Consider the following 18193-nt stretch of genomic DNA (forward strand, 5'->3'; position numbering starts at 1 on the left):
AAGCATGACATTGCAACCAACATGCTATAAGACGGCCAGTGATCGGTCAAGCAAAGAGAGTGTAAAGACTCGACAAGAGCTCATGGGATGAGCCCGAGTGTTTGCAATCATCAAAGAAAAACCAAGGAAGGCTCCGAAATTGGCTGCAGGCCAAAATTTTGGAGGGTGTTGCAGCCGATACAACATTAGTATAAACGAAAGTTTATGCTTCTATATGGATTTTTTTTAAGTAAAATGTGTTTGCATATGTCTCTGTGGTATGCAAGCTTCATAAATTCATAATAAGCAGAATTAATAAAAATGCTTTATGAGGCATAATATGAACTTTAAGTATGCCGCAATCTCCTCATCTCAATTCTTTGAAGGATTAAATATCTTTAGTGAATCTCCACAACCATGAAAAGTGATTCTAATAATACAGGGACGTGCTTTCTCTTTTCTCTTGTTGGTATTGGTTGATATTCAACAGAAATAAATGCTTGAATATCCAGAGGTAGCTCTGTAGTAACTTACAGTGAAGCAAACCAGGTTACAGTGTCTACTTCTCATTCATCTCAACTTGTATCAGTTTTCTAACATGTTATTTTCTTTTACAGTAACTTTTTTGATAGGAGCGTTTGCAGGTTTGGAAATATATAATTAATGTTTTGCAGCAGCGTTAAGCCTTACTGTTGGCTCAAATTCTGATTCATAGGCAGAACTCAGTAAATTATTACTCATGAAGCATTTTTCATATGAACTTTAAGTATGCATCATTGAGAAGCATACTTTATAAATATTAATGGCTGGATCCTTGCACTTAAAGTTTTGTAGACTAATTGGTCACATCATGGCATTCCCAACAAGATTAGCATCACACGTCAAGTGACCTTGGTGTATGGCCATAAAACTTTAGCTCATTGCCGTTCAAAATAGATCCTAGTAAGCAATACTGACTTCTATATATGATGCGTACACAAGAGTTACATTACTGTCAATCCAAGTCTCTTTTCATTGCCCCTTAACAACAGTCAACTGCGGTTTTCTGTTTGTTTGTTGGGAATGATTTGATTTTGTGGTATACAGTTTTTAAAAAACATACAAAGTGGAACTCTTTATATACTGTATGGAAATGATCTCTCTAAAAACTAACAAAGGTCACTCCAAATGCTGCCAGTCCCATTCATAAAGCCCCATCAGTCTCTAAAGATCCAAACGCCTCTCCTGATCAATATATCCTCGGTCAATGAATGCTCCTGTTTCTGCAATACAGTTTCAAATGGTGATAGACTACAGTAGTCTCTATGTCTTACCGTAGAACTTGGCTATATATTGACTGTATATATACATGTTCTTTTCTCACTATAAAGTAAGATAGTTGCAGTGGCATTATAATTCCTTATTTTTGCTCTTTGGAAAATAATGTGGCTGGATATCTCCATGCTTAATATTTCTTTCATTCCTATCACAATCTAAAAAGATCAAGTTTCCATTGTTAAACCTTATTGTTGGTTCAAATTCTGATTCATAGGCAGAACTTGATAGGTACATTTGCATTTTTGAATACAAGTACATGTTATATTTTTATTTTTTATTGTAAATTTTGTTTATAATAAGTTTTTTTGTCTCTTGTATTAATCAGGGAAATCATGGAGGGTGGTAGTTCAATACCAACAAGTGGATATGAAAATTCTTCTCTTCCTCCAATTCCAAGTGGTCAAGTCCAACAAAGCACAAACCCCAAGAAACCCTTGTTAAAGTTTGTGAAGATAATTACTAAAAACAAGAAAAAGATTAGTGGTGGTTGTGAAGAATGGATGTGCACATTGTGTAACCATGTGTTTAAAGGAAGCTACACTAGGGTGTGGTATCATCTTCTATCCCTATCTGGTGATGGGGTAAAGGGTTGTACATGTACTATTGAGAAAATGATGGAGTTGACAAAGCTTCATATGGCTGTCCTAGCATCCAATGTAATGAACGTGGACAATAATTGTAAATTTAAAGTACCTAGATCTTCTTCCGATGATATGGAAGATTCAGTTAATCAAAATGCATCAAACCAATTTGAGTCTGTGGGGAGGTCTACTTTTGGGAGGAGTAAGAGGCCTGCTAGTTTTGCTCAGGAACAAATTTCTAAAATCTACAATGTATTACATAGGGATGGGGTTGATGATGCCATTGCTGATTTTTTATGGCAAATGGAATTTCGTTTAATGCTACCCGTTGTCCACATTACAAAGAAATGGTGCGAAAAATCATAGTTGTTGCGCCAGGATATGCACCTCCAAGTTACAACAAAATGAGGACAACATTGTTAGATAAGGGGGTGACAAGAACGCAGGGGCTTATGGACCCCCTTAAACAATCTTGGATTTATTCAAGATGTTCAATAGTTATGGATGGTTGGACAGACATTCAACAAAGGCCATTGTTGAATATTATTGTTACATCTCCCGTTGGGCCCTATCTTTTAAGAGCAATTGATTTTAGTGGGAAACTAAAGGATGTTACCTTCATGTTTGAAGTATTGAAAGAAGCAATTGATGAGCTTAGTCCTTCAAATGTAGTAAATGTAATCACAGATGCAGCCCCTGTTTGCAAAGCAGCAGGTTTGATGGTTCAAAGTCGATATAGGCATATCTTTTGGACTCCTTGTTGTGTACATGCCTTGAATAATGTCCTCAAAGACATTGGCAAAATATCTTGGATTGCAAAACTCATTTTAGATGCAAGAGATGCACAAATGTACATTTGCAACCACCATGCCTCTTTAGCAATCTATAGGATGTATTCAAGGAAGAGGTTTTTGAAACCTGCAGAAACAAGATATGCTACATACTTCATTCTTCTTCAACGTATGGTTGAGGTGCATGCATCCTTACAAGCCACTGTTGTTTCCCAAGAGTGGAATGCATGGTCTGAATCTAAATCAGTGCAAGCAAAGAAGATAAGAGAGCAAATTCTTGTTGAAGAATGTAACTAGGTTTGGTCTTCATAATTGTACTTGAGTCAAAATAATATATATTTGTCAAAAGAAAGCAAAAAAAAAATATTATTAATTGAATTGACTTGTTAAAGAATGGGTTTCATGCTTGGGTCAATTGTCATAGGTCAAGCCTCCATTGTAGGCTTTAGGATTATTTATCCAACTCAAAGTCAATTCTTGTTTTGTCAAAGAATCCTCCATCAAAATCTCCTTACTATCGGCCTCAAGTAAATAATCATCAAGTCAAACTCTTCATCTAGTCGGCCTTCAAGTCGTCCTAAATATAAAGACACAACTCTTCAAGAACTCATGTCGGCCTATTTCGCATGGAATCAACTATATATACAAGCCTAAGAACTTCGCATCAAGCACAGTAAAGGAGCTAGGATTTCAGAGAGATGAACTCGCAAGCTCTCAAAGAATAGTGCGGAAATCACAATTATAGGTTCAGTATAAATCTCATAAGAAGGTTCAGTTTGTTGATTTATGGTAACATTGGATGTGTTCTAAGTCTCAAAATTTGCAGGGGGGCTTAGACACGTGCATTCTCCAATACCCAGAAATCGTTTTGGGAAATTCCACCCAAAGACAGTTTTATTAAAATAATTAATTATTTTTAATGGGACCCTAAGTCTAAACTTAGGAAATTAAAATAATTAATGGGTATTAATCTAAACTGTGGGTGAACTTCTAGAAGAAAACAGAGATCAAGTCAATATGATCCTAGCCATTGATTAGAATCTAGTTTGGGTCGTTGATTGATCAACGAGAGGAATATAAGAGGAGGCTTGATGGGCACTTGGAGAACACACCAGAGGTAGATACTCAGTTACCCGAGTAAGATCGATTTTCTCACTGGTCAAATTTCAGCAAGAGAAAATCGAATCAGAGGGAGAGTTGTGTTGAAGAAAGTATAACTAGGTTCAGTCTTCATAATGATTTGATCTTGGAAAATGATGTAATAAAAGAAAATAAATTTATTTTGTATGCCTTGCTGCATGGGTTTCATGAGCAAGAAGTGTCATAGGTCAAAGACTTCTTCTTCATGTCTTTAGGATTTATTAATAATGTCAAAGAGTCAAGTCATGTATGAATCAACTCTTCTTGAGCATATATTTAATGTATACTAGTCTACAAAATGTGTAGAAGCCCTCCAAAGACCAAGCACAATCCTCCAGCTACAAGCACAAAGTCATCTGCAAGCAAAACGAGAAGGAGATCATCATGTCAGCGTCAAAATTAATTAAATAGCAAAAATGGCAGTCATGTCAGCTTAGAGAAATAGACAACGATTCATTTTTGAAGTCGGCTTATTTTTGGGAGGACAAACCACTATGAGTATGTGGCTAGGGGATCCACAAAAGGGAAGCACAAACTCATTTTGTCTCTGAGATTTCGAATGGGTATGAGAAGCAGGCAAAGGAATTTCGGACATATCACTGCACTTCGGATGGCACAGTCTCAGACAAGAAAGCAGAACTTCGGACAAGTGTCTCTATGCTTCAGATGGGCACCACAGAGATAACATCTCGGTCTCCTCTCAATGAAAGAAGTCTCGGTCTGGTTAAAGATCACAGTCATTGTTTCGGTGAAGATCATATGGGAAGATCTCAGAGTAAGGATGTTAATTTGGGGTAGCATCGGATGTGCTCTAGCCATGAAAATTGGTGGAGAGGCTAAAGCACATGAGATCTCCAAGACCCAAAAATGGTTTGGGGAAATTCTACCCAGTGAAGGAGATATTAAAATAATTAATATTTTTAATGGGTTCCTAAGTCTAAACTTAGGAAAATAAAAATATTAATGGGTATTAATATAAAACTAGGTTAGAAGGTTCTAAATGACATGGATCAAGCCAAATCTAATCTTAGTTGTTGATTAGAGATGTAATCTCGGCCGTTGAAGACTCAACAGAAAAAGTATAAGAGGAGGCTTGAGGGTCAGTTGGAGATACACCAGAGTGATTAGTCAATTCGATTTTCTAAAGTAGAGTTTGCAAAGAGAAATAGAACCAGTGATCAGAGTTGCAATGAGGGGCAGTGAGTACGAGGCAGAGAGACAGAGATAGTGTCGGAAGACCAGCGCAGAGGCAGAGGGAGCCACGCAAAGGCCAACAATGACTGCGCAGAGGCCAGAAGGGCCTGCGTCATCCACGCAAAGGCTGCAGAAGTGACACAGAGGGCCAGAAAGGCTGCGCAGAGCCTCAGAGGGTTGACGTAGAGGGTTTCAGGCTGACACAGAGGCCAGGATGGCTGATGCAGTGCTTTTGATTGTGCTGGAGAGGGTCTCGTGGGGCAGACTTTCAAAATATTTGCTTCCGAAGAGAGGTATTACTGCCAGATTATTTTCTCTGTCAGGTGAGCCAGTTTGGCACCCAGTGTACTCAAGAAAAGCTACTTAATAATAAAACCCTCAGAACTGTTGCACCGGTTTTCCCAAGTTGGGTTTTTCCAGGGACGATTGTCCAAAAAATAACGGTGTCCCTTGTGTGTTTGTCTATTTATTTCAGTTGTTGATTTGTAGATGGTTGAGATTGTATTGTGTTTATTTCAGTGTTTATATGGTTAAATAACTTGTCAGTAATTAAACAAGTAGGCAAAATAAACTGGAGAATATAGATAAAATTTCTAACGGGTAATACTTAGAAATTTCAACAAAGCAGAATACTCATTGACTCGGCATACTAAGACACAATCATAGTCTCATTGTCTCAGCATATATTATAAGCATAGTTATAACCATCTCAGTTTACTAAAAGTGGTTACAGTCTTGTGATATTTGTGATAATAAGGATCTTTGTAATCACACAGTAATACACTCCATCTCAGCTTACATTTTAGATGTAGTCATAATCTTGTTCTTTTATAAAAACAAGGTCATGGTCATGATCTTGGTTATGATGAAGACAAGGTACTGATCTATATCTCGGTGTAGCTCTCATAAAGACCTCGTTATTGTGATCTCAATGAAGGTGCAGCTATGGTAACCTTAATGAAGTTACAGCAGTGTTGTAGAAGTAAGGGTCACAGTGATGGCCTCGGTGATGCAAGCAGTAATGACATCAGTGATGCAATAATGATGACTTCAATGTAACAGCAGTGATGATGATGATCTCAACAGTGACACGAAGAGGATTGATGGCTTGGTCTTGGAGTGGCAGAATAGGTCAAGGGTCATGGTCTTGGTATTCATCAATTGGAATCTCGATAAGAAGAATTTTTGTGCGGGTTTTCCTCTCCAAGAGGGAGAGGTTTTGGCCCTAGCAGAAAGACAAATATCTTGTGTTCTTGTCTCTTTGTTTTTTATAGCAGTTTGATGAAGCAAACACACACACTAATAATAAGAAGAAGATCTAGCTAAGATAAAATTGAAAAATTACTTCACAAATTGTTATCATGCTAAGAAGAATCTCATCAATTCTGATTGCCCTAGATTCTTCAACATGGTATCAGAGGGAGGTTTCAGAAGTCAAAGGAAGGGCAGAAAAGAGACATTCAAGGATCTAGTTTCAAGCAAAGCATCAAAGTAAGTTGTAGGAATCAAGCTCTACATTCAAAAATCAAGACCTAGATCAAAGAAGCAGCCTACAACAACAATCTACAACAGCTAGGGTTTTGGAGAACAACAGTCAAAAGATGAAGCGTTCAAATCTCAGGATACATGGCAATAGCTTTGGTGACTCCCACAGTTTTGGTCTACAACATGCCAGTGATAGTCACTATCTCAGATGGAATCCTTTTCTATAAAGAACACAATCTTGAAATCTCAGATTCTCAGAGCTTAATGATACATATTTGAGGGCATATATAGGAGTTTGAATGGACAGTACTCGATATAGAAGCTATATTAACTGATGGGTCTCTATATATCATGGCAAGCAACCTCAATTCGATGTTGCATACTACAAGGTTCCTTATGTAGCCCATTTATATCAGCAGTTTGTTGGATATATAAATCAAGATAGCTCGAAGGAAAAGAAGGCAATCTTCCTATCAAGGATCTCATCCGGAGGAAGCATCAATACATCTGCTCCAACTACTGCCAACATGATCAAGGTGAAGATTTCATCTTCACATCTCAAGTAAGTATCTTTTCATTCTATAATCAAGTTTGGTTCAATGACTTCATGACTGCAAGGAGATCTATAGGTTAGATGGGTCATCAAAGGTCCTTGCATGGAATAAGAAGGATTGTCATAATCCTTATGGAGAAGAGAAGTTTGTGAACATATCAAGGTCTCCTTTGAATTCATAAGAGGGAACTCTTAAGGTCCTCTCATTCCTATGTAGCAAGAAAGGAGACATAAAAGAGATATATGAAATACTAGAAGATATACTCTCTGAAATGCAATGAAGAAGGTCATCTCACTTAGACCTTATTGAAGGTATCAAAGAATGAAGAAATATCTTCATGAGATCTCAATTGGGAGATCTAAGAAAGATGATAAGAAGATAATCATCTATGTTCTTAATAAGTAAGATGGCAAGTGTCCTTCGGACATGGAAGTTTTGCTCATTTAGTAACATGTGGTATCTATGCAAGATAGAAAAAGGACAAGTTGTGGACAAAAGTGTTGAAGGTTAAAAGACTTAAACATGTGCAGAAAGGAAAGGGAAGTTTGGTCCTCAAACAAGATAGTGGAGCTTATTTTCAATGCTATGGGAAGATTACGAAAAGAAGCTCATATCGTCGGAAGGATGGAGGAAGCTGAAGAAAAGGGCCAAGGCGGGAGGGAGCAACAAACCTCTACTATGATTGAGATGGTATCCCTCACAAAAGGGTCCTATCACAAGGTCCAAATATTTTGCAGATATGATCATGATGATAAGATGCATCATTGCATCATGGAAACAAGAGCTCGTAATATCACCATGGGAATCATGAAGGACAAAATCCATGGCAGTCAAACATGAAGGACATAGCTCTTGGGAATCGCATTGGATATCAAAGGAAAGGACAAGAAGCCAAAAGGGAAAACATTTGCTAGATGGAGACATCCAGGATCCTCAAGATTCTCTGATAGAAAACTCAATGGGAGGATCCACTAATCTGGGAAGGCAGCAAGTGTTTCATCAGGAAATCCAACTTATGGAATTCAAGAGATGAAGGTCTGATGACATGAGAAATAAAGCAGATCAAGGGATTGAAGATCTTTTCAATCAAGGAAGCTGCTGGAAGAAGCCTAGATGACCTAAAGGTAAAATAAGGTGTGTATGCTTGTGTTTAATATTGTAATGTCATGACATATGATTGCAGGTAACATGGATCAAGCATGATCAAGAGAAAAAGGATCTTCCTCCTCTGGAAGGATGCAGGAAGGCATAAGTCGCACTAGATGAAATCAACATAATATGTCCTCATCTGAAGTATGATGTGGTTGACTGCAATTAAGTAACTCTGATTGGAAGCTCCTGGGAATGAAATGTCTAAGGAAGGAAGAGATCGTGAAATATGCAACAATGATGAAGGCAATCGACATCCAAAGGATCAGGAAAATTTGACTAGGAAATCTCCTGGAAAGATATGAAGACTATGATGGAAGTCTGAAAAAGTTGAAGACCCTTGACAATAGATATCTTTGGGAGATTTTTCAACATGTATGCAAGGTGTTGATACTTACAAGTAGATGTCACTGGAAAAGGCCATCACCAAAAAGGTAATATGTGATTTTTTTTTGTTTTTACCTCTTGGAGAAAGTCTGGGTATGTGTGCAGGGCCAAGGTAAGGAGAGTTGTGAAGGATGTCACAACTATGTACCTTGTGATCTAGAGCAATCACCGTTGAAGGAAAAGTGAAGATAGATGGCCCTATGAAGGAAGCCCCAAATGTAAAGCCAAGGAGGATACTTTTCAGGAAAGAAGGAATGACATGATGGAGGAAAGTGATGGATGGTTGAACCCTACATATGAAGAAATTGATGACATCGAGGTCTTGGATCATCAGTCAACTAGAAGACCCTATAAAGTACTGATGATAGAGTCCATGTTTAAGAGGGAGCTCTGGAAGGTTCCTATGAGTAAAGGAACATGAGTAAGTTTCTGAGTAAAGAGAAACTTGGAACTCATCCTTGGTTAAGAGGGAGAGTTAGACACGACATTCTTGTCTTTAGTTTGGAAGAAAGAATGGAGGATTGTGTAATCATCTGGCATCCGACACTCTTTGAGGATGTGGTAAGGCATCCAAGACAAGAGTGGGCAAGAGGACCAATATTCTTGATGGCTGGGAAGCCAAGATGAGAATAGTCCTAGTAAGGCATACTTGGAGAACACCCGAGTGGATATGACCCTAAGAGAGACAATGATGGTGCGTGTCTATCAGTCATTGGTCTCGCCAACATTTTGTCCTCTGATCTAAGTGAGAGATAGAGTTGTTAGTCAAGGCCTTACTAAATGAAAACAATGTTGGTTGAAATGATGCTATAACAGATGGATTGCAAATCCAATTCTTCTTATGAGAAATTCTTCAGATTGAGAATGACCAAGTACCATTATGAATACCTCCCTAGTTAAGAGGGAGTGTTGAAGAAAGTATAACTAGGTTCGGTCTTCATAATGATTTGATCTTTGAAAATGATGTAATAAAATAAAATAAATTTATATTGTATGCCTTGCTACATGGATTTCATGAGCAAGAAGTGTCATAGGTCAAAGACTTCTTCTTCATGTCTTTAGGATTTATTAATAATGTCAAAGAGTCAAGTCATGTATGAAGCAACTCTTCTTGAGCCTATATTTAATGTATACTAGTCTACAAAATGTGTAGAATCCCTCCAAAGACCAAGCACAATCCTCCAGCTACAAGCACAAAGAAGTCTGCAAGCAAAACGAGTAGGAGATCATCATGTCGGCCTCAAAATTAATTAAATAGCAAAAATGGTAGTCATGTTGGCTTAAAGAAATAGACACAACGATTCATTTGTGGAGTCTGCTTATTTTTGGGAGGACAAACCAATATAAGTATGTGGCTAAGGGATCTGCAAAAGGGAAGCACAGAACTCGTTTTGTCTCTGAGATTTCGGATGGGTATGAAAAGAAGGCAGAGGAATTTCGGACATATCCCTACACTTCAGATGGCACAGTGTCGGACAAGATATAATCTCAGGCAAGCAGAACTTCGGACAAGTGTCTCTATGCTTGAAATGGGCACCACAGAGATAACATCTCGGTCTCCTCACAATGAAAGAAGTCTCAATCTGGTTAAAGATCACAGTCATTGTTTCGATGAAGATCATAATGGGAAGATCTCGAAGCAAGGAGAATACTCACTGTCTCGGCATACTAAGATGCAGTGATAGTCTCATTGTCTCAGCATATATTATAAGCACAGTTATAACTATCTCAGTTTACTAAACGTGGTTACAGTCTTGTGATATTTGTGATAATAAGGATATATGTAATCACACAGTAATATACTCTATCTCAACTTACATTTTAGATGCATTCATAATCTTGTTCTTTATAAAAACAAGGTCATGATCATGATCTCGAATATGATGAAGACAAGGTCCTGATCTATATCTCGGTGTAGCTCTCATAAAGACCTCGTTATTGTGATCTCAATGAAGGTGCGGCAATGGTAACCTTAATGAAGTTACAGCAGCGTTGTAGAGGTAAGGGTCACAGTGATGGCCTCGATGATGCAAGCAGTAATGATATCAGTGATGCAATAATGATGACTTCAGTGTAACAGCAGTGATGATGATGATCTTAGCAGTGACACGAAGAGGATTGATGGCTTGGTCAAGGGTCATGGTCTCGATATTCGTCAATTGGAATCTCAATTTGAAGAATTTTTGTGCAGGTTTTCCTCTACAAGAGGGAGAGGTTTTGGCCCTGGCAGAAAGCCAAAGATCTGGTGTTCTCGTCTCTTTGTTTTCTATAGCAGTTTCATGAAGCAAACACACACACTAATAATAATAAGAAGATCTAGCTAAGATAAAATTGAAAAATTACTTCACAAATTGTTATCATGCTAAGAAGAATCTCATCAATTCTGATTGCCCTAGATTCTTCAACAAGTTGCGGGTGAGAAAGGAAGAGAGGGCATCAGCATCTTTCGAGAGTGCAAGGCAGCAAAACGCAGAGCAGGAACAGGGTGACGCAGAAAGAGGCAGCGCAGAGGCAGATTGACGCAGAGCCTATGTGGGCAGCGAGACGTTGGGCCGATGAGAGAAGTTTGACGCAGAGGGACACAAAAGGATTCCGGGGAAGAGGAGTACTTCACCTGAATCAGAAATTTGTCAGGAAGCATCTATAAAATTTCTCACTCCTGTTTTGCTAGTTGTAATTTGTACATGAGAATTTGTTGAAGAATAATAAAGAAACCCTCATCTGCTGCACCGGTTTTCCCACATTGGGTTTTTCCGGGGACGATTGTCCAAAAATAACTGTCATTGTGATTGTATTTGTGCCAGTTTTTTTCCTTACATTTACTTTCTACAATATTTTAATTGTGAAGGTTGCAATAGAATATATTTCGATATTTGTTGTAAGAACACTGTGAATAACTTATTTCTGAGATAATAAGTAGAAGAAATAATATTAATCACTGCAGTAGGATTTCTATTTAGAAATTTTCACATGGTATTAGAGCTAAGGGAAAGCAGAAGGAAGAAGTCAAAAGACCCAGCGTTGAAGGAAGAAAGGAATTCGAAATTCCTGTAGGGGCAGTAATTCGAATCTCCAAGGGGCTTGTACAGTTCAAAGCCAAGAGGATTAGATTTCGTGGTAAAACTCTCTCTGAGTGAGTCGACAAAGAGGTAAGTCTTTCCGATCGAAATTTGTCAATGGTAGAAGGAACAACGCAGCAGAAGATTCAGCAAGAGGGGTTGTCTCAGGTGGGACGCAGTTTTTCTTGCAGCAGTTGTTGGGACAAGTTAGCGTCGGAAATTGGCACAATATGGATAGTCAAAGTATCTCAAAGTTATCTACCAGATTAGATGAAGAATTTGCATGCCTAGCAAATTCAGTGTCAGCGGATGTTTGGTACATTAATAGCGGGGCTTCAGCTCATATGACTGGAGTACGAGAACATTTCTTGAGCTATCAAGAAGAACAAATTGACTTCCAAATCACTATGGGAAACAGACGAAATGTACTCCAGTAGGGAGAGGCACCATAGCATTTCAGACGGAAGCAGGGACCAGCATCCGAGCCACAAATGTTCTGCATGTGCCAGGATTAGGAATGAACTTGATTTCAGTGTCCCAGTTACAAGACAAGGGATATGATGTATACTTCATGGGAAAGAAAGTATACATCAAGCACCCAAGTTGGAAGAAGAAAAGGCAAATTGGGATTTGAAGCAACAAGTTGTATAGATTGCAACTTGAGTCACCAATGTCACTAATAAGCAGCAACTATAATGGTGAAAAGGAGCAAAATGAATTATGGCACAAGCGAATGGGGCATTTACACCATGGAGCACTGATTATGCTCAAGAAGACTGTTACAGGAGTACCAGTCCTTAGTAGTGAACATGATGACTTATGCAGAGGATGTGTACTAGGGAAGTACGCTAAAGCAGCTTTTTCTATAAGTAAAAATAAAGCAGAATGTGTATTAGGATTAATAAACTCAGATATTTGTGGTCCCATGTCCACAAGAGCTCTTAATGGTGGTGAATACTTCATCACCTTTATCGATTATCACTCCATAAAAACCTAGATCTATTTCTTAAAGACCAAGGATGAGTTCTTTCATCGTTTCCGAGAGTTTAAAGCTCTTGTTGAAAATATGACAAGGAAAAAGATAAAGGTACTGCGTTCAAACAATGGTGGAGAATATACAGACAAAGACTTCACAGATTTCTGCGCAAAGGAGGGCATCAAAAGAGAGTGGACAACTTCATATAATCCGAAGCAGAATGGATTAGCAGAACGGAAAATAGAACTATTGTTGGGGCAACGAAAGCTATGTTGTATGATCAGGATCTACCTAGGTATCTATGGTAGAAGCTTACAACACAGCAGTGTATATCCAGAATAGAACTCCCCATAGAGCATTGGGGAAGAAAACGCCCGAAGGGGTCTTCACAGGGAAGAAGCCGGAAGTCAGTCATCTCAGGATCTTCGAAAGTGTGGCTTATTGTCACATTCCAGACAAGAAAGCAATAAACTAGATCAAACTACAGAAAAAGGGTATCTCCTAGGATACAGCAAGACCTCAAAGGTATACAGAATCTACATTCCTAGCAGCAGGAAGATTGTAGTGAGGCAAGATGCAAAGTTCATGGAGGACAGAGCTTTCAGGAAATCTCATGAGATGTTTGCAGAAGATCAATCACGAGATGTTCCATTAGTCCAAGAGCAGCAAGGGAAACAAGGAGGGCAGGAAGGAGGACAAACACCTGGATCGAGTATAGTGACGAGTACCAGTATCACCTCAGAAGGAAGAAATGTAGATAGTTCTCAGCAAATGGAACGACAGGATCAAGAGGAGTTGGTTGAGCCTCCCACCACCAGTGGTAGAACCAGCAGAGAAGTACGGCAGACATTGAGGGACGCAGAGGAGTTTGTTGGAGCTCCTAGAACCGAGAAAAGGCAGCATAGACAACCTGACAAATACCAGGCATTGGTAGCTCAAGTTGAAGAACCCTCTAACTTTTAGGAAGTTGTTCAACACCAAGTATGGGTGGATGCCATCGTAGAATAATACAACTCTATCATGACGAATGATGTCTAGGAAGTAGTACCTAGACCAGAAGATAGATCAGCTGTAAGATCACGATGGATCTACAAGATCAAGTATGTTGCAGATGGCAATATAGAGAAGTACAAGGCAAGGTTCGTGGCAAAGGGGTATGGTCAAAAAGAAGGAATAGACTATGAAGAGACCTTCGCCCCAGTTGCTCGATACCCCTCTATCAGATCCGTTATATCCCTAGCAACTCAAATGGGATGGGAGATTCACCAAATGGATGTCAAGACAACATTCTTGAACGGGGTGATAGAAGAGGAGGTGTATACAGAACAGCCCGAAGGCTTCGAAACTCATGAGAAGAGAACTCATGTTTGCAGATTAAAGAAAGCCTCATATGGGCTTAAGCAGGCACCCAAATCATGGATTGGTCGGTATTTGTCAAGACTGATGTTGATCCTAATCTCTACTATTTGATGGTAGAGAATGATCCACTTATTCTGGTATTATATGTAGATGACCTGTTCCTAACTGGGTCATCCAGGCTCATACAGAATTGCAAGAAGAATCTTTTAGTTGAATTCGACATGAAGGACATGGGGTTGATGCATTATTTTCTAGGGTTGGAAGTTTGGCAGAAGAATGGGGAGATCTTCCTTGAATAAAAAAGATATGCTACAGAAATTCTGAAGAGATTTAGAATGCAGGATTGTCAACCCATGGCTACTCTCATGATCACCAACTGAAAGAAAATAGATGCATCAGGAGACAAGGAAGTAGACCCCACCTTGTACAAGAAGCTCATTGGGTCGCCCATGTATCTGGTCAACACTAGGCTGGACATTTGCTTTGTTGTCAACACTCATAGTCAGTTCAACGTAGAACCAAACAGGGTGCATTGGGCAGCAACTAGGCACATTCTTAAGTATGTGCGCGAAATAGTCGAATATGGGTTGAAATACTCCCGAGGGGAGGACGTTAAAATGAATGGGTTCACAAATGCAGATTGGGCAGGTAGTTTAGTAGACCGAAAAAGTACCTCGAGGTACTGCTTCAGTGTTGGATCAAGGATGATATCTTGGTGCAGCAGGAAGCAGAAATCGATAGCTTTGAGCTCAGCAGAAGCAGAATATATGGCAGCCAACACAGCTATGTGCGAAGCTATATGGCTTAGAAAATTGCTTGTGAGCTTGTTCAGAAAAAGGATGGAGGCGACCAAGGTTTACTATGATAATCAGAGTTGTATCAAACTCTCTGAGAATCCAGTATTTCATGATCGGTCGAAACACATAGATATCCGATGTCACTTTATCAAAGACTGTGTTCAACATGGGGCAGTACAGCTACAGTATGTCCCCACAGGAGAGCAGGTAGTCGATATACTCACAAAGGCTCTCAGAAGAGCTAAGTTCACTCAATTCAAAGAGCAGATGGGTATGGTAGAAAATCCATTTCAGTAGCAGCAGTAGTTTGCAGTGCAGGGACAATTGGCAGTGGCAGTGCCAACAGCAGCACAGATGCAGAAATTCAGAGGGAGTTGCAGTACGGATGCAGTGTTGACAGTGGCAGGGTCAGCAGCAGTACAGATGCAGCATTTGCACAGAGGTTGGTGGACAACATGACAAACATCAGCAGCACAGAGGGAGATGTTATAGAACAGAGTGATGCTTCAGCAAGTTGCATTGCTAGAGCACATTCCTCGCTAAGAGGGAGTGTTGATTTCTAGTAGCATCGGATGTGCTCTAAGTCTCAAAATTTGCAGGGAGGCTTAGACACATGCATTTTCCAATACCCAGAAATCGTTTTGGGAAATTTCACCCGGAGATAGTTTTATTAAAATAATTAATTATTTTTAATGGGACCCTAAGTCTAAACTTAGGAAATTAAAATAATTAATGGGTATTAATCTAAACTGCGGGTGAAACTTCTAGAAGAAGATGGAGATCATGTCAATATGATCCTAGCCATTGATTAGAATCTAATCTGGGTCGTTGATTGGTCAATAAGAGGATTATAAGAGGAGGCTTGATGGGCACTTGGAGAACACACCAGAGGCAGATACTCAGTTACCCGAGTACGATCGATTTTCTCACTGGTCGAAGTTCAGCAAGAGAAAATTGAATCAGAGGGAGAGTTGCAGGTGAGAAAGGAAGAGAGGGCATCAGCATCTTTCAAGAGTGCAAGGCAGCAAGATGCAGAGCAAGAACAGGGTGACGCAGAAAGAGGCAGCGCAGAGGCAGATTGACGCAGAGCCTGCGTGGGCAGCTAGACGTTGGGCCAGTGAGAGAAGTTTGACGCAAAGGGACGCAGAAGGATTCCGAGGAAGAGGAGTACTTCACCTGGATCAGAAATTTGTCAGGAAGTGTCTGTAAAATTTCTCACTCCTGTTTTATTGGTTGTAATTTGTACATGAGAATTTGCTGAAGAATAATAAAGAAACCCTCATCTGTTGCACCAATTTTCCCACATTGGGTTTTTTCGGGGACGATTGTCCAAAAATAACTGTGTCATTGTGATTGCATTTGTGCCAGTATTTTCCCTTACATCTACTTTCTGCAATATTTTAATTATGAAGGTTGAAGTAGAATATATTTCGATATTTGTTGTAAGAAAACTGTGAAGGATAGCCTTGATTCTGGACATCCCTTTGCAAAGGAATTGGAGCTCCTTCTCCTACTTGGGTTTGCCTCTGGCCAAAGAACCTGTCAAAACTGAGGTCTGGATAAAACATATAGAAAAGATGAGAGGTCTCCTCCAGAGCTGGGGAGTCTCTTGGCTCAATCTAGCAGGCAGAACCATTCTCATCAAGGCTGTCCTCTCAGCCCTCCCAATCTACCAGTATGCGGTAATCATGGCTCCGGCTAGTATTCATAAGCATATGGAACTCATCATGCGAAGTTTTCTCTGGCAGGGAGGAAAACAGGAGTCCAAGAAATTCAGCCTCGTCAAATGGGATCAGGTAACTCTCCCTTATGAAAAAGGAGGTCTCTCCATTAAAATTCCAAGTCTTTCCAATCAGGCTCTGGGGCTCAAATTGATCTGGAAGATCCTCTCAGGTAATGGATCGTGGTGGGTGGAGACCATAAAAAGAAAATACCTCAGAGGCCCGAATTCTAACATTCTCACTGAAGCACTTGTGGACAGGCCCTGCACCCCGATGTGGAGACTCATCAAAAAAGTTCTGCCTCACTTTAGAGAAAATGCTTCCAAACTCCCAGGTAATGGAAAGGACACCAAGATCTGGACTGACAGAATTATGGGCTCAAAACCAAGAAACCTCCTCCAAGGCCTTCGGCCCCTGCATGAATGGATGGAAGACCGAAAGTTAACCTCTTTGTTTGACATATCTGCTTGGAATCAAAACAGTTGGCTCGACTGGAAGGATCTGCAAACTCCCCCTGACCTCAGAGAATTATGGCACAATCTTAAGCAATCCCTTTCTGGTTCTGCTCCAACCAACAAGGGGATCGAAGATAGATACATCTGGGACTCCTGTGGAGGGAACTTCACGGTGAAAGAAGGATACAAAACCTTGCAAAACATATCCCCCTCAGCAAGCTGGAATCTCCACACAGCTGCTTGGAAGTTAGAATGCCTTCCAAAAGTGAAATACTTCAATTGGACGCTTCTTAAAGGGAAAATCCTTACAGCTGAGAACCTAAGGAAAAGAGGGATTCAAGGCCCTTCGATTTGCTGCTTCTGTCGAGCAGAGGAGGAGTCCATCCAACACACCTTTCTTCTTTGTCCCTTCGCTCAGAGTTGCTGGAAGCAGGTGATAAGCCCCATGGAAGCCCGTGAAAGCTTTGATCAGGTCTTCAACCTCCAGAAAAATTGGAAGAGAAGCTACCCCCACTCCAGGAAAGGCAAGCTCAACCTTCTCAGAGTGTGGAAATGCATCCCGGCCACCCTCTGCTGGCATCTATGGATAGCTAGAAACCAGTGTTGTTAAAATCGCGATAAAATCGCGATTTTTTGAAAAAATCGCGATTTTTTCACCTTGCCGATCAAATCGCGATTTTTATACGAAAAAATCGCCTACTTTTTTTTTGCCGATTTTTACTGAAAAAATCGCGCTTTTTTCAAAAAATCGCGATTTTTTCGAAAAAAACGCGATTTTTAACGAAAAAATCGTGGGGGCTCAGGACAGCATAGTTTTATAACTTTTTTTGGGTTTTTTCATGCAATGATTTTTGAAAGAAACAAATAATTTTTGAGTGGGGTAGCTTAATGATCAAGTCTAGGCCCTAGTATGGATATGCTATTCATGGTAATGTTAAATTCTTAAAGTAAAAGTGACATTCTCCTTAATCTTCATTTTCATCCTTTTACTTAAATTTTTAACATTACCATGAAATGACTCAGGATGTTTGAGAGTGGTTCCAGCCTCATTGGATTTCATATGGAGAAAGTAGAATTTTAGATTTCATTTAAAATTCAGCAGACTTATCAGTTTTTCAGGATTTCAGGATTGGGAGATTGTAATGTTTCCAGGTGACACCACCTGCCCGGGCTACCCCTGCCACCAGTAGAGGACGTGGTCTACCTCCTATAGCTCCTACTTCTAGTTCTTCAACGTCTAGAGCACATC

At 39.8% G+C, this 18193-nt stretch overlaps 1 protein-coding gene across 1 annotated transcript in view; it reads right to left on the reverse strand.

Annotated features, from left to right (window-relative positions):
- Positions 1-18193, reverse strand: part of LOC149257152 (proteinaceous RNase P 1, chloroplastic/mitochondrial-like) — a 171384-nt gene that overhangs the window by 119080 nt on the left and 34111 nt on the right. The gene's annotated exons all lie outside the window — the stretch shown is intronic.

Source organism: Pinus tabuliformis, chromosome 6, assembly GCF_031772625.1.
Source record: "Pinus tabuliformis cultivar Carrire ecotype Pingquan chromosome 6, CPIR1, whole genome shotgun sequence".
NCBI lineage: Eukaryota > Viridiplantae > Streptophyta > Pinopsida > Pinales > Pinaceae > Pinus > Pinus tabuliformis.